This window comes from Papilio machaon, chromosome 1, assembly GCF_912999745.1.
Source record: "Papilio machaon chromosome 1, ilPapMach1.1, whole genome shotgun sequence".
In the NCBI taxonomy this organism is placed as follows: Eukaryota; Metazoa; Arthropoda; class Insecta; order Lepidoptera; family Papilionidae; genus Papilio; species Papilio machaon.
The window spans coordinates 7,731,483-7,754,967 of NC_059986.1; the positions used below are offsets into that span (position 1 = coordinate 7,731,483).

General features: G+C 35.0%; 2 protein-coding genes across 2 annotated transcripts in view; one reads left to right on the top strand and one right to left on the bottom strand.

Annotated features, from left to right (window-relative positions):
• Positions 1-23,485, bottom strand: part of LOC106713321 (mitoguardin) — a 58,533-nt gene that overhangs the window by 13,425 nt on the left and 21,623 nt on the right. The window lies entirely within an intron of this gene.
• The window catches only part of LOC106713322 (protein unzipped), a 36,846-nt gene that overhangs the window by 538 nt on the left and 12,823 nt on the right, over positions 1-23,485 (top strand). The gene's annotated exons all lie outside the window — the stretch shown is intronic.

A 23,485-nucleotide genomic window follows, 5' to 3' on the forward strand; every position in this document is an offset into this window, starting at 1 on the left:
GTAAACAAATAGATTATTGTAGTAATGTACGCATTCGACGTGACATGCGTGCGTATTCGACGGTTACAGTCTTTGCGGAACATCTGCTGGTAGGCAAAAAATGTAATTGATTAAAGCGTATATATATACAGCTGCTTTATCCACGTGACAATCTTCAAAAGAGATCTATTTTCGTTTCAGTATTGTTAAGCGTAATGTATTACTGTCCAACTTATTTGAATTGCTTGTTATATCTGAACGGAAGTAAATGTGGAAAATTTAGAATCGCTTTAGGTTTCAATTCAGTCTTACGTTAGGTAATAATTATCTGTTGATAATAAATTAGTGTAGTGCTCAGGAAAAATCTGACTACGGAAATACAACAATATTGATTTCGTATCTATCCTATGTAGTATAGTTTGAAACACGAAATAATAATTTAAGTTATATAAAAAAATGTAACTAAGTTTTTATCAGTCGCATAAGAAGTGGTTTTTTTGCAATCTTCCTGTTGTTGACTGATAAGAAACGTATTTAAATAAAAAAAGAATTCGAAATGTTAAAGTAATTTAAGTTGTTCTTTCCATCCAAAGATCCATTAAAATGTAATTCGAACTTTAAGTTGGATTAATGAATTTGATCGTGTAAACCCGGCACATACATGCGCATTAGCAAAACTAAGTATAGGCCGATACTACGTTCAAACTTGTCTTTTCCTACATTATCAATACATGTAGGTATTAACTACAAATAAAACAAGGTAAACAAAAATAGTAAATTATTTTCCTTTTCTCTGACCTGGAGATTTGACTCCAATATTTTCCTTTATCGTTAAAGAGGTTCGTGATATAAATATTAAATTATAAGGATAAGGATTAATATGACTCAATACTATAGTATTAATTGTATGTACTTGTCATATTAGTATGACTTCTTGTCATACTAATATGACAAGAAGTCCTTCATCGAATCTTTGTCAAGTAAAACCTGATGGAGATAAAACCTTTGATTCTTTTAACAAATCAATCATATTACAACAGCAAGCGTAGCATCAGGTTATGTAAATGCGCCCCAATAGATCAAATACGCGTAGACTGTCAAAAAAGTACGTCATGCTACTGGTGGCTCATTTCCTATTCAGACACAACCTGCCAATGCGCCCGATAGTATCTAAATCGATGTACTGCCTGTAAGATCATTGAACTTCGAATTCGACCTGGGTCGTATTATTAGTTGGCACAATTTTAATCATGCCAAACCACTTGGCAGCGAATTCATTGTTTTCAAGTTTGATCTTTCACATCGTGGCTCCGTGTTAAATTGAATCGACGTATAAATCCGTGTTAAGCCCGGCCCGGGATGGCCTAGTTAGTGGGGCAGGCGATGCGGCGACATTTCGCGATGGAATAAGTAGGCGCGTCGTCGGCTGGAAAATTGTGGCAATTTTGCAGAGGGGATCCCTCTTGAACATAATCAGTTTAATAGCCAAGGCGAAGGAAATATGCTATCATACACCGAAGAGGGCGAAGGCGTAAAATATTACCTAAATATTTTTTTTTTTGCAAATCTTGTAACGGAATACCGTGAGCATGTCTAAGCCTTTTGTTATCAAAATTATTGGCCATCTAAATTTTATTTTTGTATGGAATATATACTATAGTAAAATGTGCCAGTATTTACTTAATGAAGCCAAACATGCTTTTCATTAGAGTGAATCGAGTGTCGGTCGGGTGTGTGGCTTATGTAAATGGTATTGTTGTGACATCATCGGCCATCGCCGACCGCCGAGGTAAATGTTGTTCTTGCAATTTCCACGGAATGGGGTCGACTCCCTTGAGCCGGCGCAAATTGGGGAAAGCTTTCCGTAATATAGATGTTTCAAATGTGACCCACAAGGGTGTTATTAGATCGTGCATGTGACATAACTGTAGGTTTTTTCTAGGTAGACTAAATAAACTGCTGAAGAGAACTTCTAAAATATAAAAGTAAATAATCGCACGATTCTAAATACAGTCTCAAAAGCCTAGCTATCATTATTTCAATATTCAAAGTTTGTAACGTTACACGCGTTGATTCAAAAAGATTGATTTATTTGGTTAAATAAAAAATTGAATTTGATTTGTATTCGACAGGGGGTATAAAATATGCGTTGAGCTCAGATAAGTCTTGAATAATTTACCAAAACATCTCCATACATGGCAGTATAGAACTGATTGCTATGCAAATTTAATGGCATAATATTACGACCGTCTTTAAGTAAGAAAATCTTGGCGTAGTACAATAATCGTTGGCGACTAACGTGTAGTAATGAATGGGGGTTAAATCTATAGTAGTGTAAGGAGGTGTTCTGGTGGAAGAGGTTGGCAAGGGGCTGTACGGAGGGCGATTCTCGTATTCGTATGCAGGCCGGCGGCCGCGATCGATACGCGCCCGCGCGACGACGCCGCCTCGTGCCCACTCCTACCAACACTCGGTAAAGGGAATTTAATCAAATCCTATTTCTGGATGTCAGCTTAAATAAATATACGATTTGTACATATTTAACTAGTGCATCTGTTGAAGTTGATCTAATCTAAAACTAGCGAGGAAGTCGGTCGGGAAATTGCAAAGGAACAAAAGTAAAGGGTAATGAGCCAACATCCTTTGCGCGCATTTATGTTATAATGTTTTTGTTCTGAACATGTTTTAATGTATTTTTTACAATAAGTATTAACTTTATATCAATAGACATTTGTTGTCGTTGAGAAAAGCTAGCGATTAGGTATCACGAAGTTGTCGTTGTTTTTTAAAAAAAAAGAAACATAGACAAGAACTTAAAAGTTTGATTTGTAAATATGGGCGTTAAAGAAACATGTCTATCTAATCTCAACATCTGTAATTGCTTTACAATCAGTTTCCACAGACAGAGCCGTGACATTATCCCGAGCTAAGAGACGAAGGGTATTATTTTCCGGCCATCAAGCACCATTTGAAGTGGTAAACGCTACTAGAACTCTAGGAACTTTCTTAACTTTCGAACGTTAGTTGACCACTCCTACGCTGTATACCTACGACTGCATTCCAAATGCTCATACGATAATAGGATAATAAATTAAACACGTTGTTGGGTTTAGTTAATTAACGGATGTAACCGAGTTACGGTTATAGTACGTTATACGTTAATGATGACATCATAAGCGAGGTGGGGGGCAAAAAAAGTGTCTTGTCAAAGTGAGGAGCGAGCGAGCGGCTCGCCTCGGCCAACGACCGCGTAGCCGTGATCTTCACGAAATAAGCTAGTTCGCTCAGCTATTATCAAACCGAGCGCAAATTTTCCTATTAATGTACTTACATAACTAAAAAAAATATTGTTACTTTTTATACCAATTTTTTTATTGCCCTTTCAGATTATATTATGATACAGTTAAAAGTAATTAGAGATTATAATTGGAAGTTCAGAATTATATTTCTTAAAATGATTTTTCATTAAGATTAATGTGGAGATAATATCGTAAAATCTAATGCGGAGCGAATTATCCAGTTCTATGTTAGATAAAGATCAGACAAATTATGACATAGAGTGATAAGAGTAACAAATTTGAATTAGGACTCGCTAGAGAAATTCAATGTTTAATGTAATTTAAACAAATAATATTTGACAAATATCTGACAGATGTGTATATGTGTAGGTATGGATTCGATTGATATCCATTACGCACCGATGTTCGCTGTGAAACGCACTAAATGGCGACTAATAGCTTAATGCACTGCCGGCGGTTGTTTGACCGGCATTGGGGTGCTGGGGGGAGCAATCACTGCGGGAAACTCTTGCAAATAAACTGACACGGACATAGCATACACTCAAATACAAAATAAAAGTATCTGAATTCGATGTTATGCTTAGAGTACCTTGACTTTTTAACTTCATAAAAAAACAATTATATTAGGATTTAAGAATCGCTATTGTAAACTATAAACAATAGTTTAATGGCTCCAGAAGTTAATTAGAAACAGCACCAGAATATTGACTTCCTGGTATTGTCTAATAATTTAGAAAGATTAGTCACGGCGACTGTCATTTTATTAAGTTAACTATCAGCAAGTTACTTTATATTTAATTGTCTTTATGTTTAATATGATACCATAGGAATACTAACATATATGATGTAAATCAATCATTACAATTAAAGGGAGATCAGAAATCGTGTTGAGAGGGAAGGGCGTCTATTGGGTGAATGCGAAAACCATTGCAGATTGTTAAGCGGCCATTGTTTATAAGCGCAACAATGCAATGTTTTGCCACGCCATACATAACTGACACAGTAGAAATGCCTATTGTACGGGATATTGGAAGAATTTATTTACAGCATACAAGCAGTTTTTAAACCAATTTTAGTTTTCTATAATACCTCGGATATTTTTTATTTTTAAAGGTTTTATAGTTTCTCTATCGCTTCATTGATAAATCGAACATTTAGGATACAAAGGCTTTTAGTGCGTGGGTACCTGGATTCCTTTATAATATATCTTTTGTAGCTCGACCATTGATGTCGAGTTTTGGAAGAGCCACGTCGAACAAAGGCTAGAGTGAGGGGAGCGAGATGCAGCTGCTCTTTTCTATTAGTTTTATTTTTCTATTATCGACGCGAATCGAATTCAATGGAATGCGCAAATCATCCGCATTTATAAATTAGACATATACTGCTATTCCAATTGAAATATCCATAATGTTAATGTTTGAATAAGGCCATAAATTATTATTAATTTATGTAACTGGCTGGTCATAGTTAGTAACAGTGAAATGACCAAAATTTAGTCGAAAATCCGAGAAAGAGCCAAGATATAAAAAAAAAATAATCAAAGACACGCGCGCAATAGTGAGGTATCTAACCCACTAGACTTCAGGTTCAACTAAGATACATATAAGGTACTGCAATTAACATATGAAAGTTAAACCAACCAATGTCCCAGAGACCGAGATGCGGCCGCACTTGTGATGCAACGTGAAAAGCAATGCGGTTCGTAAAGTGGACAAGTTTTTGTGCGGGAGACGATCAGATGCCGGTGACATCTTGCCATGTGACAACTAGAGCTAGTTTCTACCACATGAATACTGGTAACTGAACCTTGTCCAATCGTGCTCCTACCAAATAAGGTTAACAAATTGTAGAGAAATGAGTGGTTTTAATAGGCCCAGTTGTAAGTCGAAACGTGATGTCTAAAATACAAATGATTTCCGTGAAATGCGGCCCGGCAACGGCACAGGCACGGGAGACGCGGACCGAGTTCATGGCCACTGGAACAATCGATTGACGAGAATTCGCGAGCGACTGTCCATGTACCGCGGCTGCGTTTTAATGAAATATTTTACTCGGAAAAAACATTTCACATTTTGAGTCACCGTCGTAGATTAAAAGTGAACGTTTCAGGTCATATATTTTTAAAAGCTAAAGTTTTCAAGACGGCGGAGTTTAAAACAAAACACAATATGAATAAAAGAGAATGCTGCAGCACAAGTCAAGGTCAGAAGAACGAGCTCGAGGTGAACATAAAAATTCCGAGCTAAGTACGTATCTAAATGTTAATAACACAGATTCAAATGAAGTCGACTATTTAAAATACTAAATTATTTTTTCAATTACCGGATGAAATAAGTAAATGCCGAAAACTTATATTGAAGTGCTAATGCGGTCCGGCTGAGGAGTTATTAAGTTGTCGCGAGCACACGATACGAAGCTTAGTTAAATTAATTACATCGAATCAACAAGCGTTTTTCGCGGTCAGTGCGTGGAAATCGAACACGCGTTCGCGAGAATCTATCTAGATCGACACTTACGGTATGTCGGTAACATTTAAACAATTAGACGATACGCTCATGCGGTCTGCTAGAAGTAGTTTGATATATAAGTAAACGACCAGAAAGAAAAAATAAAATAACACACCAAGCATTCTTTATAAGAACAATGCAATGCAATTAATTAACATAAACAAACTTTATAATCGTTAGAAGAAAAAAAAGCTTACAAAATATCACGAATCTGTTTCTCGAAGCCGTGCTGCCGAATTTAGAAACAATGCCACGAACGCTGTTGACAGGTGAATTTTGGGGCGGTATGGCACGTGTCCCGACCACGTGTTCCTAGCTAGGCATCGATAGCTTTTTTTGGACGTGTAATTGAACGGCTAACGATAACAGGAAATGTCAACAGGTGCAGAAGACTTACGAATATATTTCTAAGTAACGCGCAGTTAGAATTAGTTTGGTGTTAGTCACGACTTTTTTAAAATATATGTTATTAATTATTTTTTATATACTTAAGTCCTATAATATTCTAGGAATAGTATTGTACTTAAGCTTATTGCTCGTGATAAATGCAACCCGCACCACATACTTTATCTATCACCGGTACATAATTGAATATCCGGCCGATAACAATAAAACCATTTCCTCGACAAACACTCTTGGGCACGCCGACACCTATTTAATTTCTACTCCACCTAACAAGTTGTGAACAGAGTGGTCAAGCATAGCTTACAGCATCTTTGGTGTAATAAATACATCAGTTAGCGATTACTATTAACTAAATATGGCTTTTAACTTTGTTAACTTTTGTAATCAAACAATTGAGACACTTGTCTTTGATAAGTGTCACACATAGTGCGTCCTAAATAAATGGAGAGTTGCTGTAGTACATAAAAGGTGCTCTTTGGATTCCAGTGCACGCGGAGATATAGCCTGCCGGGAGATCCGTTAGAAAAGAGTAAATAAATCGACGTTCTCACTCCGTCGTAGATTTATTCGAGTCGTTCGTTTGATAGATCGTTTGACACCTAGTGATCGACGGTTCGGAAATACACCTTAACGTATTTAAAGATATCACTCACCTCTATTCAAGCTACAAATTCAACATTATATAACTAAACAAGGTTGCTATGGGATTTATATAATGGTACAGAATTAAATAAATAACAGTTAACAAAGCGTAAAGTCGAGAAGATACATCAAAGTCAATCTATGGAATTCTTTTTGAAGAAATATATTATATTTATTTTAAATAAACATTAGAAAACTAATTTACTCTACATTAAAAATAGAAAATGTCAGAGATGCTGATAACAATACGCATTCTCGGGAGTCGATAGAGGCGAACGACGCGGCTCAAGGACAGGCGCTCGGTGCGGTGCGAGAGATTCCGGACAAGGTTGGCGGGAAGGTCTCGCCCGGACGCAGCTCTGCCCTTGTCCCTCGCCCAGACCCCGAAACGATAATTAGCCAACCTAAATCAATTATTTATGGCTAGCTCTCATGACCTAAAATAAATTTTAGCGTTTCGATAAAATATTTAACATATAGGTACTATATTTTGTTAAAACATTAAAAGAAAAATCATGAAGAAAGAATGCATAAACTGCTGTTGCTGCTAACAGATGTTGAGATATTACAGTACGATACAAAGTAAAAAAACACTGGAACTAATATCCAAATCAGTTCATAAGATCTTAAATTTTTGAACAGACTATGCGCAGTGTAAGGTCAGTGTATAACGGGCACAACAATTGTAACAAATATTGTTGTCCCAAAACGAGTCAATGAACACAAATGAAAATTCCGGAAGCCTGTACAATTCATGGTGTAATACTTCCGGTGAGTACCGTCCCTTTTCGACGACAACCGTTCGCTAACTGTATAATTTCGCATCGAATTACGTACCAGCTGATTACAGCCCCTAATGACAAATTAATGGCGAAGTAAAGGTTCATAGAATTGTTCGTCGACGCCTAGGTAATTTTTAAATTTTCAAACATTTAGTTATTGGCATGCGATGTACTTTTTCACAAAATAAGATTCAATTTACTTATAAAGTCTTGGTTTACATTGTTACATTTCGAATACACAGGTCTTATGATTATAAATCTTATTGTGCCGCAAGTTAAGAGAACTTATTGTATAATAAATAGAATTATTAACATCTAGACTTAGCAGAACTTGATTTCCACAAGAGATCAAGTTAGCAAAATATGATTACCGCAAGAAATAATGAGAACTAATCAAGTACTTCTCGGTATAACGTCTCTGTCAGACGAAACAATAGTGCAACACTAAACTCGGTGCGAATGGGAGGTATCGTTGCATTCAGCGCACAAAGGTGTATTGAGGAGGACAATGCGCCGGTAACGGGACGAGACACCAATTGTCAACTAAACACCGTACACCGCATAACGGAGAAGCTAACTTCAATTCGAAACATATTCCGTATCTTTCAAATAACGTAGAATTTATATGAGTATCGAGTATTACTATTAGGTACCTACCGTGCTTTCGTGCCACGTTTAGAGTAGTATATTTATCAGAAAGGTTCACTTTCTTAGTGTAGATTTCTCTTACTAAAACAGTTATAGGTCGGTCTTAGCCAATTAACGAGTTTGAGTGTGACAGTTTGACTACTAAAAAACATGTCATATCCTTATTTCATGTCAGTAGCTCGCGTGTCGCGATTACGATAAACTTCAAAGTTTTACAGGGAAATTCGCATTCATGCAACTCGACGTAGTATAACGGTCCAGTGATAAGATGAAATGACTCGGTTACCATGGTGAATTTATATGACCTAATAACAATTGAAGTGGATCTAGTCGGGACAGTTGGGACGAGAGCAAATTAATAATGTCTCAGTGTGTAACTCACGAGGAACGTGCTTCGGGTTGAATATGAAGTCGGCCGCGGCGTTTCTAGTCACGAATTACGAACACCGCACGTACAATTTTATGTCTGTAAGTAAATATGTTATGAATATATTACGGTAATTGTACTAGTATTGGTTATAACGTTCTTGTAATATTTATTTATTGTATACTAATATTTGCAGTCCATTGATTTTTGTTTGAAAACAAGACTTGACGATTATTAGACAATGAGCACAGTTCTCTTCAAACTTATTAAAAGCAATAAAATCTTACTCAACATAGAAAACATTAAAAAATCGTCGTGTTGATACAGTTTACAATTTTTAGAATGTTTAAAAATTTACTCTGATATAAAAAATTACCACAAAGTCTTTGTTGAGGGCGTTAAAATGACGTCAGAGCGACTCAAGCCCTCGAGGAATTATGTAAACGACATATAAGTGCTCTAAAGCCAATGTCAACATTTAGACACGCTAAGTAACGAACGAGACGCGAACGGATCAATACAAGAATAGCTGATGTGTTTCCGCTTACTTATTTTACAATATATATACATTTCTTATTATATTCGCTTTAATATTTAAGGATGATATAAAGAAAACTAAAATTTCGAGATTTATTACATAAATTATTCTTTGGATTACGATATAATATTAAAATTCGATACAATTAATTGAAATAAAAGTATTTAAGAAGATAGAATTAAATTCGAGTTTAATACGAACAAAGAAACGGTAACGCGCATGAGAGAAATGCAAGTAAACGGAGAGAGAAAATACTTAAGAAAGTGTAGCACTTGCGCTTGTCAGCCGAATGTTAGACATATGTATGAATGTATGTACGATATACTTAGTCTACGTGGTGCAGGTGAAAGCGCTGCTAGCGACATCTTCAGGGGAAAAGCGTTGAACAACCCTCAACTCCCACCCGGTTGCCATACATTCACCACTCGCGAACAAGTGGCCCTTTACAAACCGAATATAAGCAATTAATTCTTACCTTAATTGCGTTAAGGTAGGAATCGGCTACGACAGAAATTATGAAATTAATATCTGTACTATTTACAATTGTACGGATGAATCAAGAGACACTCGTGTTGAGACACTTTGATGTATACATTGAGTGTACCGTGTATATATTAGTTTAATTCTAGTTTAACAATCTTTTGTGTCTCTAGATTTGTGTTTTGTTTTCAATTAGGTGTTGTTTAATTATTTAAACATTTTAATGTAAATTAGAGAAAGCAACTGGTGGATGTTTTGCCCACGTTACTGCACGTATATTGCATATTCCACAGTTTTCATAATGTGGTGTTCTACTTTGTAACAATTATATGAGCATTATAAAGTGCATTGTACCCAAGTTGTGATGTGAAACAGTATTTTTAAAAATCGATTAAATAAAACAGTGGATTTCAACTGTCAAAATATGTATACAAAAACATAGTGATATATCTCTCACTTTCTTTTTAAAAAAACAGAGATAACCACATGTATCAGTACAGATGTTGCAAATGTGTAAACCCGCGGCATCAATATTCCTATGTTATACTGTGACGTGAGATTTTAAGGTAAAAATATATATTTACTCAACGCCAAGCTCGTTAAAGTGTACTGCAAATGCCAAGAGACTGCAACGACAGTGCGCAGTATATTGCAATAAACTTTATACTTTATTGTTACAGCCAACTATAACGAAGCTGGTTATTTTTAGTCAAAGAACGTGACATCATAGTTTACACAAATACATTTTTAAATATACATTAGTACTCGAAAGCTAAAAAATTACCATATTAAAACGTAAACGATAAACATGTATTCGATGAAACAAAAAAGAGGGAAATGTGCAAGAAAATTCAATTTTTTTATCAGTAATTTTTTTATTTGGAGTAAGAATGTTTCATTTAATCGTGGGATATATAAAAGTCGCGAGGTAAACTTGATATTGAAGGGTGTAATCAAATGACGAAGGACGCCAAGTGTGACTGCCGTTAGTTCACGGGTCAATAGCTATCGATCTCTAGTTACGGTACAAGATAGACCTAGGGTATAAGATAGTCTAGGTCTTGAATTTGGTTCCCTCAGAATTAACAAGAAACTTTCTACACAGAGCTACACTGAGCCTTTGAAAACACACTACTAGATGTTAAAATATATTTTAAAATGGCGTATAAATAATATTTTTTATTACTATTTATTATACCATTGTCGTTGAATATGTAAATTCTAACACTTAAGACTCGCACGTGGTTTATGTAAACAGTAAATAACACATTAATTGCTACTCAAGCATTACGTGCAGATGGAATGACCATGAACAATAGGTATGTGAGATAACCTTGCTTCATAATCATTTTCTGACGTTCAAAGAAGAACAAAAACTTAATGTGAAAAATGAGGTTCATTTTAAGTTATCTCGAAATAACGTAGAATATTTTTAGTAATATGAGTAATTTATTTCATACGGAAAACTATATAGTTGTGACAACTTAGAGGGCAAGTTGGTAAAAAAAATGTTGGAGATCAAATCTTTTGAGCATTACACGACATTATCTTATCTTAAATTGTACGTAACAAAATATTTCTAGAATGTTTATAGCATTGTTGCAGAAAAGATTTAAGATGTATTATAACTTCATATTGTAGAGATAAAACAACTCACTACAATAACGTTTAGTAGAGATAGGTTAGTAGTCAACTTGATGTGAGTTTTCAAGCTGCGTCGTGACGTAATGAGGCTTGACTGTAACGAGCCAGGACGTCGTCTTACATGCCCGTGCACTCTGAATGACGGCGACCCTCAACCTTGCCACTTAAGCGGTCACGTTCAGACATACGTATTCCATTTAATTTCTTAGAGTAAACAAACGAAATTTAATTACTTAAAATAATTCAGTGGACTAAATCGGATTTGGATGTGTTGACGTCTGGCAAAAAAGAGCAAAAACTATGATATTAAGAAAGACTTTGTAGTGTTTTTGTTTTCGAATGTATAATTAGGTATTTTGAATAAAGCTTGCTGGTTATTAACGATGATAGTTGATCTATTACATTTTCAATTTGTAAAATGTAACATAATTTTACAAACCTAAAGAAAAGTCAACGAGTGATGTAAATTGTTTGTTACTGAAAGAAACTGGAATCTATTTTGAAATAAATAAGCTATCAGTGTTTCGATCTTTAGTGTTTGAAAACGGATTCCATAACTAGATTATCGCATTCTTTTCGACTGGTTTATTTATAGTTCTGAAAAGGCGAACTAAATGCAATTGTTTGCTCTTTGTGTACAATCCGATTGACGACGATAAGAAAACCGTTCAAGTTTGCTTCAAGCAAGCATTCAAATATAGGTCGCTCACAATGAGCCTTTGTTCTCAACACTATAAAAGTTTATATAAAGAACGTTATTCAATACTTTTCTAATAAAACACCGCATAACTATGGTCTAAATTAATATAAATCAGAAATTATATTTACTTTCACTGAGGTTTTGAGGTTTAAATTGATGATACAAGCATGTCTGCTTTTAATATGTCTGTGATTACAGCCTTATAAAGGTATTTTTTTTTTATTTATTTATTTATTTAATCACGCCAACAGCATACATATTGAATGGAAACATATTAAAAGTTCACTGATACATTTTGGATAACATGTATACCAATTAAAGGCATGTACAAATTACATCGGACACATGTGAAATTCTTACTAACTAGTTATATTATTACTAATTTGTATAATTTGTTTTTAAATGAGGTCAAACCATCATTGAATATATCGATATCGGAGCTGTTTATGACGTTATACTCGTTACATATTCGGACCAAAGGACTATTGCGACCGAGGTTGGTTCTGGCAAATTTAACGTGGAAGATATTTTTTATGTAGTTTCTAGGACTTACTCTGGGGACAGATATGGAGATATGTTGAGTGATGTCGCTGCATCTAATAACATTGTGGAGCACCTTAAATAATAGTACGAGATCAATTATTTTGCGTCGGTTTCGCAGGGAGGTCATCCTAAAGAAAAGTAATCTCGCATCGTAAGAAGAACGATGCGAGATTCCATGGCAGCTGTACGCCAGTTGTCGAGTGAATGTTCTTTGAATACTTTCGATGCGCTGAGAGTGAATAGAGTATAAGGGATTCCACACGGTAGATGCATACTCAAGTCCACTGCGTACCAGAGCATTATACAGGGCCATTTTACTGCGGACGGTGCGAAAACATTTCGTGTTACGACGTAAGAAGCCCAACATTTTGGCTGCTTTCGTGACTACTGCGTCAATGTGATCGACAAAATTTAACCCCGCGTCGACCAGTATGCCCAAGTCGTTCACTTTGTTGACTTTCATAAGCTTTGTCCCGTATATTACATATGTAGATAATGTAGTATTTTTCTTTTTTGTAAATTTAATTTGGAAGCATTTTTTTGGATTAATTAACATATGATTTTCTAGAGACCATTTTTGAATATTGTTAAGGTCGTCTTGAATATTTTTTATATCTAACATGGAGTTAATCGTTTTGTAGATTTTGAGGTCATCAGCGAATAATAAGAACTTGCAATGTTTAATTTCGGTTGAAATGTCATTGATGAAAATTAAAAACAAGATTGGACCTAAGTGGGACCCTTGAGGTACTCCAGAACTGGCTACAAAAGGGCAAGAATCGGCGCCATTGACTGTAACAAAAAGAAGTCTTTTTGCTAAGTATGATTCAAACCAATGTAACAGGGACCCATGTATACCCATGTTTTCTAATTTTTTTATCAACAAACGGTGGTTAACTCCATCAAAAGCGTTCGAAAAGTCCATATAAACGGCATCTACCTCCAATCCTTTATCGAGATCACCAGAAATATCAGACACGTACAGTGTTAAGTTTGTGACTGTCGAAAAACCTTTTCTAAACCCGTGTTGATTAGGTGACAGATCTGTGCTAACATGAGCGGATAGAATGGGAAATATTAAGGATTCAAAAAGTTTTGAAAAGCACGACAAAATAGCTATAGGACGGTAAAATTATTTAGGTAAGTATGTTATACTATCTCATTACTATTGAATAAATCTACCAATAGTTATTTTTACATAATCAATACATGAATTATATAGACATTATTATATTAAATTACGAAGCTGCTTGAAGCTGTGCTTATATCCACCGTGTGTTTTATATTCACTAAAAGCAAGTTGCGTGAAGTTATAATAAATTTTAAAGTTAAGTTCAGTTATGAATATTCATTGCAAAGGCTTTGTTTTTTTTTTGCGAAAGGCTGTGGTGATAAAATTCAAGAACCTCAATTAAAACCTCTTTGCTTGTCAAGTTTGAGTGCTTATTGAAGGAAGTGTTGAACGGGAGAACAAAAAACTGTGATGAGTGTTGGACTAAAATACTCGGCAAAATAACTCATGGCTTTTTGTTTTCTTTTGCAATTTATGGTTGCAAAAGAAATAAGAATCAAACTTTCTTTAGTAACAAGAAGAGTCCCCAAATCAAATTTGGACTTGTATATGATTTTTTCAGTTCTGAAATAGGTTTTAAAATTTTATAAACGTAACAGTTGAGAGGTAAAAGTCGCGTGCGTTACGAAGATGTTTTGTCGCGGTGATAACCGGTGAGTCAGAGGAGCGTCGACCCGCCCTCGGAACAGGGTCGACTCGCCCGCACTCACTAAGAAAGCCTGCTGTACCTTTATGTCGTACTGGCATCGAATAACTATCGCATGATACTATACTTAATTTTAAAGCAGACGAAGCTATGCCATGTAAAGTTAAAAAAATTATAAAGTCAAACTATAGCAAAAAGTTTCATTAACGAGCAAAAACTTTTTTATCTATCAAAATATTTCCGTCGATGCCCTCGTATTATCCCAGTAAAGTTTTATAGCAAATTTATTAATAGTTTTGTAATGTTCGAACAAACATACTGTATAATTTTATGACCTACCAAACATTTTTCATGTAGAATTATAAATTCTATGCCTGATTTTTGTAAAGGATACAGTTACCATACAGATGTGTCTTTTTAACATTTAGAACTTTCAGTAGGATCCACCCGAATGATTCAATGTAAAGCTCTCTCCCTATTATTCATTCATCTCGGTCTGGTTGAGTCAGCGATGTCGTGACGTCACACCAGTGGGCAACGTAGTACTCACGAGAAGATTATATCCATCGGACTACGAACTGAGTCACAATAACTTTAATTGACTCAGATACGGTCTAATGTCTTAGGATTTACGCAATAAGCCCGATGCGACCACATTTTTATACAAAAAGTCAGTGTTTTGAAAGTATACATTTTATTGCTATGATTTGTTTATTTCTTTATACTAATTATCTGTATGCTATTTGAGATCTTAACGATGAAAGTTTATTTTTGAATTAGATGTTTTTTACACCGAGAGAACGGATAAATTCGAGAGAATAGAAATTCAGTGACCAAGTACTTTAGATAACAAACTAACAATGTCTTTGTCCTTGTCATAAAATATATTTAATTATCAAATGAAAAATACAGTTTTGGCACCGAGACAAAATAAACTTTTAATTATTAAATCACAAAAGCCGCAAAATCTTCCGCAATAAAGCATTCCAATGACTCAGTAACCGCAATGACCTTCCTATTAAATACAAAAAATTAATTATTATTCACAAATGACTCAGTAAATTATGTTCAATATTTTATAGATAGATAGCTGAAATAATAGAAAATACTATTCTGAACTTAAATAGTACGTAACGTAAAAGTACTATTTAAGTTCTGTATACATGACAATTGAAAATAGCAATATAATAATACCTAAAGCTTCTTCGAGATAAAAACTTTTTTATTTATCAGACATTTCTTTAACCTGTCATTCAAACTTGTAAGTAGTACGAAAATCCATCCCACGCATTATTTGGCGCCATTGAGTTCGTTAATCCGTATACGATTTTTTTTTTAATAAACATTAGCATGTGGCGTCATTCTCAAAATTCGGTACGTGGGCGTCAACCGTCAACTGAAGTCGAGACAGGAATTTAATTAGTCAGAAACTGAGCAACATTTATTAGTTTGTTTAGAGGGTAAAGTTTATCGTCTGTTATTAACTGGCACTCCAGAAGTACTACCCCGCTGTGACTAACGCTGAAGTTCATAATGTCTGAAATATTGATGTACAATTGTGCAACAATGAATAGAAACAGACCAGAAAGTTACCAGTAGCAAAAATACAGAAGCATGGTAAACAATATCAGTTTCTAATGCAGTATAAAATTGGTTGTTGATAATTTTTTTTTTAAATATAAATTTGTATATGTAAATCAAAGTATAGTGAATCCGCTCAAAGCAGTAAGATTACAAAAACATATGGCGCGAGTAATCTTTTTTTAATATTGTTAAGAAGATTATGTTTCATACTTCAACATGGGGATAATAGTCTTACGTTACAAATACGGACATAACTTGATGCAATTTCTAACGACACTGAACGCTTTTGTTGTTTACGGGATCATACTAGTATATATAAACGCGAAAGTTTGGATAGATCTTTGTTATTACGTAACTCCAAAAGGGATGTATGAATCTGGATGAAATTTGGACTATATATAGATTCCAATCTGGAATAGTAGCTAATCAACAGTTTGATAAATAAGACATAAGTATATTAATTAGTGAAATCATTAACTACCAGTATTTACTTCTGCTCCTTAAGACACAGCATGAAATAGGATTAACAGATAAACGATTTCTTCCGACTATTATTATAGAACCGGACGAATATTTCTCACGAAGTCGGAAAAGCGGAGACACACATTTCCATTTTAGCCGGCGAGACCGAGACCCCGGCTGTAATAAATTTCTAATGTAGGGTACCCCGTATTGATTGCATTGCTAGAGAGGGGCCCTGTTTGTGCTGAGCAGGTATGATATCACAAAATAAACTCGGTTGATATAAATAAATCTAGGACATTAAGTTTAAATTTGGATTTAACTACTATGGAATTCTAGTCAATGCGTTTTGTCGGTTTGAACAAAGATTTAAAAAATTTTATATGGTTTGGTGTTTATAATTTCTTATCTAAATATGTCACTGGCACAATATTTACTACTAATTGTCATTACATCAAAGTTATTTTTATAGGTATAAACATTTACATCAATACGTTAAGAACAATTCTTCTATAATAGTGTCAGTTCGGACGTACAGCGCAGAGCTATGCGCTTGACTCTACTCGACAATTGAACTAATTATGCCGTTAACGGGATCATATTTTTAGAAACATGTAACTGTCTGGTGTAGGGACGATGACTTGTCTCTAGAACTGAGCCCTAACAATATCTTCTTAATTGTTTGTAATCACAAAAAGTCTTTCTTGTTAGTTGGTTTATAACAAATATAGTTAATTCAACTTATTATGAAAGATGCATGATTATTTTGTATGGAATAGCCGGTAAATAAATCATGGTTAATTTAAAAACAAAATTAATATTCTGTGATTTATGTCACTAGCTTGGGAGTTTAAACGCGATGCCTTAATTCGACGATTAAATTTAGACGTTACTACTCACAAACTAATGAGCGACCGGGGTCCAACTCCCCTCGGGGATGTTTTGCGAACGTTTGCAGCGTACCATAGTGCTGAATAAATAAAATGCAATTAAGAACAGGGAGCCACACAATCGCACCCCAATGCGATACAAGCTTCCGCGAATCACTGACAAAATCTCTCAACAACAAAAATACCGAGATGATCTTTTTTAACATGTTATAATAATTTCCGTTACGTAAAATAGATTGAGGTAACTTCAATTTAACGCGTTTCATTGCACTCGAAAGAACATCGAACGTAATCGGCTTTATTCAAAGTTTCACGAATGTATGTCCACCAATGTGGAAGCCCTGAGTGAAGCTCCGGGCCACGTGCGGGGCGTAACTATAGCAACCGAGGAAACTACGTCGTTTACATCCCCCTGCTCTCCTTCCTAAATTTATGTTTTCCTTTGATACAGAAATCGTACTCTTACGTCTGCGTAAACATTTTTAATACATTTCTAAGTATGCAAAATATATTAGTTGAAAAAGCTCTCAGGATAGTAGGTACTATATGCCAACAAAATATTAGGTCCTTACATATGAAATTGGCGTTTTTCGTACTGGCCACTTTAATAACGAATTTCTCCTCTTTGGTAAGGAATTCCAAGTTCAAATTTGTACAGCTATAGACTCATGTATTTGTGGTTCGATGACCGTCATTCATTTGTTTTTTTTCTTCTGTTTTTTTCTGTTTGCGTCACTCATTTTACAAAATGGAAAACTTAAAATATCGCATTATTTACGAGTACGAGTTCCGCCGTGGCACTAGTGCTGCGGAAACGACTCGAAGGGTGAATGATGTGTATGGCGGTCTTGTTGCAAAAGAAAACACAGTTCGTTTTTGGTTCCAACGTTTTCGTTCTGGAAATTTCGATCTGCAGAACAAGCCCCGTGGACGGCCTGAGACTCAAGTTGATAATGAAGAGTTGATGGCTATTGTGGAAGCGGATCCATCGCAAACCACGTCCGAGTTAGCTGCAGGCTGCGATGTTAGTGATAAAACTGTTTTAATTCACTTGAAGCAAATTGGGAAGATTAAAAAGCTTGAAAGGTGGGTACCTCACGAATTGACTGAAGCAAACCGGCAAACGCGCGTCGACTGTTGCGTTACATTACTAAACCGGCACAATAATGAAGGTATTTTAAACCGAATCATTACCTGTGATGAAAAATGGGTTCTTTACGATAATCGGAAGCGCTCAGCGCAATGGTTGGATCCTGGCCAGCCAGCCAAATCCTGCCCCAAGCGAAAATTAACCCCAAAAAAGTTACTTGTAAGCGTTTGGTGGACTAGTGCCGGTATTGTTCATTACAGTTTTCTCAAATCTGGCCAGATTATTACGGCTGATGTCTATTGTCAGCAATTGCAAACCATGATGGAAAAGCTAGCGGCTAAACAACCTAGGCTGGTCAATCGCTCTACGCCACTGCTGCTTCACGACAACGCTAGACCACACACTGCGCAACATACGGCTACTAAATTAGAAGAGCTTCAATTGGAAAGTCTAAGACATCCTCCGTACTCCCCGGACCTTGCTCCAACAGATTACCATTTTTTTCGAAATTTTGATAACTTCTTGCAAGGGAAAAAATTCAACTCCGATGGGGCAGTCCAAATCGCCTTCAAAGATTTTACTGATTCCCGTCCGACTGGTTTTTTTAGTAAAGGGATCAATGAACTACCTATGAGATGGCAAAAGTGCATAGAAAATAATGGTTCATACTTTGATTAATTAAATATATTATATTAAAAAATATTCGACTTTTTGTTCCTCCCATACAAAACGCCAATTTCATATGTTAGGACCTAATATTTACCAAAAACATTACAATCGAGGACATCGCCATAGGTCTAATCTACGCTATTGTCAATGGGCAGTTTTCTTTTTTTTCGAATTCAAACCATAGTGAACGTTAACCACAACCAAAAAGTACAATCGTTTTCATATAAATACAAATAAACCTTTGACCTCTTGAAGTGGACTAGCCGTAACAATAAAATAAGTAGAAGAAAGTTGGCGTGATTTTGCAGGACGATTTAGGACAGCAAGTATTAGGGCGCCTCAAGAGATTATGTCATGATAAATGGCTGAGCGTTGAGAGTGGTCGTATAAACGTTACATACAAATAATATAGTAGATATATAATCATATAAACCAGTTCTGCAATAAATGTTACGAAAAAAATAATTAGTACAAATCTATTATATAAAGTAGGTACCGATCTGTGTAGAATGTAAGTATCGATCTATTACAGAAATATGTTGTAAATTAATATTAGAAACCCAAGCGACCACGTCACTCTAACCTCCAACGTAATTGAGGTATTCGTAGGTAACATTAAAAACAAATTGCTAATTCCAAGTCAGATAGTTGAGTTTGATTAACTTTAAAGAGTGTTGTACTGAATTTTTTTTATATGTTGTTGGTAAATGTTTCTTTATATAAATTCAAAACTTACTTATACATGTAAAACTACTCTGAAAGTGTATTTGAAGTTTTGGGATCGATAAAGAAATAAATAATAATAATAAGAATTATTTATTTAGGCAACAAATATGTTTATAATAATGAATTGCCGCGTCAAAACTATCGGCATACATTTTCGTATAGCAAAAACTCGAGCATCGTCCACCCCGCGTAGCCGTCCTGTCGCCATTTGATCCCTGTCAATACGCAATTGTGTTTACCCATCAGATTCCCCCATTGTTATTGGAAATCCCGTTCCCTGTTCATGTCTGTGGTTTACTGAGCGATTCTGTTAGGCGACTGTGCCACCGCAGATCGTGTTTTATAATACGATTTCGGGATACCGGTTTAAACTCGCATATGTTGTAGAACATTCGTTTACGTAGAATTGCTTTAGCGTTTTTACTTTTAGCGTATGTAACTGTTCAAGTGGTTTTATTTAACGTAAAACAGTCAATCAAGATTTTTATACTAATCATGTTTCAATGCGAGAAATTAAGTTCAAAAAGCAGATAACCTAAACATTCCTTTTCTTAACTTTGCATTTCATACATTCTTGATTGACATTTAATTAAGTCTTGCTCAAAGTATGAACAGTGTAAGTTAATTTTCAATTGAGCAAAGAGCCGCTGATTGGCAATGATCGCCTCATCCGGCCGTCGGCGAATCTAATAGTGAAAGTAATTGGCCGTACGATCGGAAAACCTATAAATAGATTATTCGTTACTTATTTGCATATATTGGTAATTAAAGTTATTGCTATGTGGCCTTACAATTTAAACACGACTTGTTAAATGTCAATTTAGATATTTTAAATACTTGTAATAAGTCAATTTGGAATCAATGTTATCAAAATATTTCACAATTATTTTTATGCACAAGTTTCTTACCTCCGCGGTGGGTTATAAATCAACAAACAAAATACCAATGAAACAATAACATTATCGAAACTACGTAGATACCTATAATTCATTTCGCCAAAGGACTATAAATTGTAAATCTAGGACGTACCTAATCACAGTAACATATTATAAGATGCATAAAAGAATACACTTGCAGCCATGTTGCATAACTAGGTCGTTGCAGAGTGATGTTATTATTTGAGTCGTAGCTACAAACACTGTGATATCTAATTTCTGGCCGGTCATTGTGAGAGGTTACAATGTGTCTGGAGCCGTGGCGAAGGCCGAATCGTACGGCATAACCAATGTATTATACTTACAGATTACAGCTATATATTCCGATAATAATAGATTTAAAACTATTTTAAACTTTAAAATAAATGAGAATCACAATCATGCATAATAACAATTTTTTTGGACTATTTATTTAAATTGTATATTCTAAAATAAAAATTATATCGATTCCTTAAACTGATAATAATAGATTGTTCAATTAAGAATGTTATTGATGGTTAGAGGCAGTGAAAAACAAAAGACTACAAGTAAAGTATTACCGCAAATTGTGGTAAAGAAATTAAGTTTACAATCTAAAGCATTATGTTGTGGTTAACCGCATTAACTCGCGTATTTCTGCAGTGCAGGATCTCAAAAAAGTATTATGACTAATCTTACAATGCAAGATGTAACTTGATAAAGGGAATAAAACATGCTAACTTAGACAGCTGCATCGTCACTTAACTGGTTACATTGTCCTAAAGGTGGCGTGTTCATTGTACTTAACAAAGCAGACGTTTTTGAATTAAAATTACTTAAACATTACAGTTGTAAGCTTAACTGAATGCTGTAAAATGAAAAATAGAAATTAATATAATTAGCAGTGTGCAATTAATATTATCGGTTAAAGTATGTCTGTTCAAAGTCTACGAGTATAGGTGTCTATATGGACAGAATGGTTTGCAGGCTTGATTAAGGTTATGTTGACAATCTTACTTCTTGTATAAACGCGAATGTTTAAATGGATGTTTGTTAGAAGGTACCTATGGAACGGCTCAACGGATCTTGATGAAATTTGGCACAGATATAGAACACAGTCTGGAAGAACACATAGGTTATTTAATTTTTTAATGACGCATGGACGGAATCGCGGGCGAAATGTAGTTTTTAAATGCTTCTGTACGGTCCAACCCCAATGACAACATCAAAGTAATTAAGGCCAAGGTCCATCGCTAAGAGTACAGATTAAAATACTGGAAAGTTAAAGATACTTAGTTTTATCTTTATCTTTTGCGATGTGAAAATATTACACTATTTAATTATTTAATTTACATATATTTCATTTCAGATCTACCAGATTATAAACTGGAACGATTACTGCTGTCCGCTTAGAAAGGTAAAAAAAAAAACAAATTTTATTTAAGGTCTATAAAGGTCAAAAAAAGGCAATCAAGGAATAGGTTTAATGATGTAGTATTAAATAGGAAATCGGTCATATCTGAAGGACCATACGGCAATGCGAATGGCAAAAATGTTACTATACGGTCATTTCAATGGCATACTTGGTCGATGTCGTCATCGATCTAAAAATAACGTTGTTTCGCAACCGGCTCCAGAACGAGTGCCCACTATCATTCTATTAAAGAGACGGGATGAACTGTCGTTGAATTACGGAAGAAAATGACTGAGGAAAATGCCGCTGAATGCACATATGTAACGTGTTATAATGCATAATGCAAATTGTAAAATGTAGTTTACATTTCTTACTAGTTTATTTTAACAATCTTATTTAAAAGAGTGACGTTGCATTCTGATTATATACAAAATTGCTGTATATAGTCCAAACTTTTTGTTATATTTCTTGTCATTACCAAAAATTTATATCTAAAGGTAAATGGTATACTCGTAATATGCGATTGTTTTTATTGTTTTTAATATAAAAAACGAAGATTTTACCCCTATAGTGTTCAATTGTTTTATCATTCGTATTCTGTTTGTCATTGCGTAATAGACACCTCAACAGAAAACTTGTTTTTATATATTGAATTATCATCCAAAAAATTTTTGCTAATGGATACTTGCCGGTGATTGTGACGTAACAGGGATTTACACACGTAGGTTACGGATATGAACGGATAGATGTAACAAAGTGAGGGTAAAGAGTGACAGATACATCGCTATTCAAGTAGGCCAGTAAGCCGGTGTATCATAACCGGCGCTATTATCAGCAATCAGACGGCGACCTTGCCGCTCGTTGTCGCACGTCGTGGGGAGCAGATTGTCATCCTCCATTCCGGCATCCGCCTTACGTGATACGTGCATTTCCATTATGTAACACCTTGTCACACATCATATATTCCCTCGTGATAAAGTAACTAGCGCCACCATAGGACCTCGCTCTATGAATATTATTCGGCGGCCTCATGTTAATGTTGACTATGAAACTCAAATACATATGACAAAGCTTTACGAGGATTTAAAACAAAAATAATGTAATTTGCATATTTACACTTCACCGGAAAGTATATTTAATTCAAATATTTAAATAATAATAAATAGCAATTTAAAAGATTTCAACGACTTTCTACGTACATTTTGCTGCGCATAACAAACTATTGTGTCGCGCACCTTATTGGTCCCTCAATTGAATACAATTGATGGAGAGTTCGTCGTTGTCTTCTCACTGAAATATCAAGACAACATCCTATGAATGCAACCGGTTACATTCGTACGTACTGAATGTATAGTATGGTTATTCGTATGAAAGTATAGGGGTTTAAATAAATTGAAGTCGCGAAATGTAAACTTAAAAGGAAAACAATTACAGACAAAAAAATCACCACAAAAATCGGATGCTTCGCCACAACTGTAAAATTTGTTTAATATTAATTACGTAGC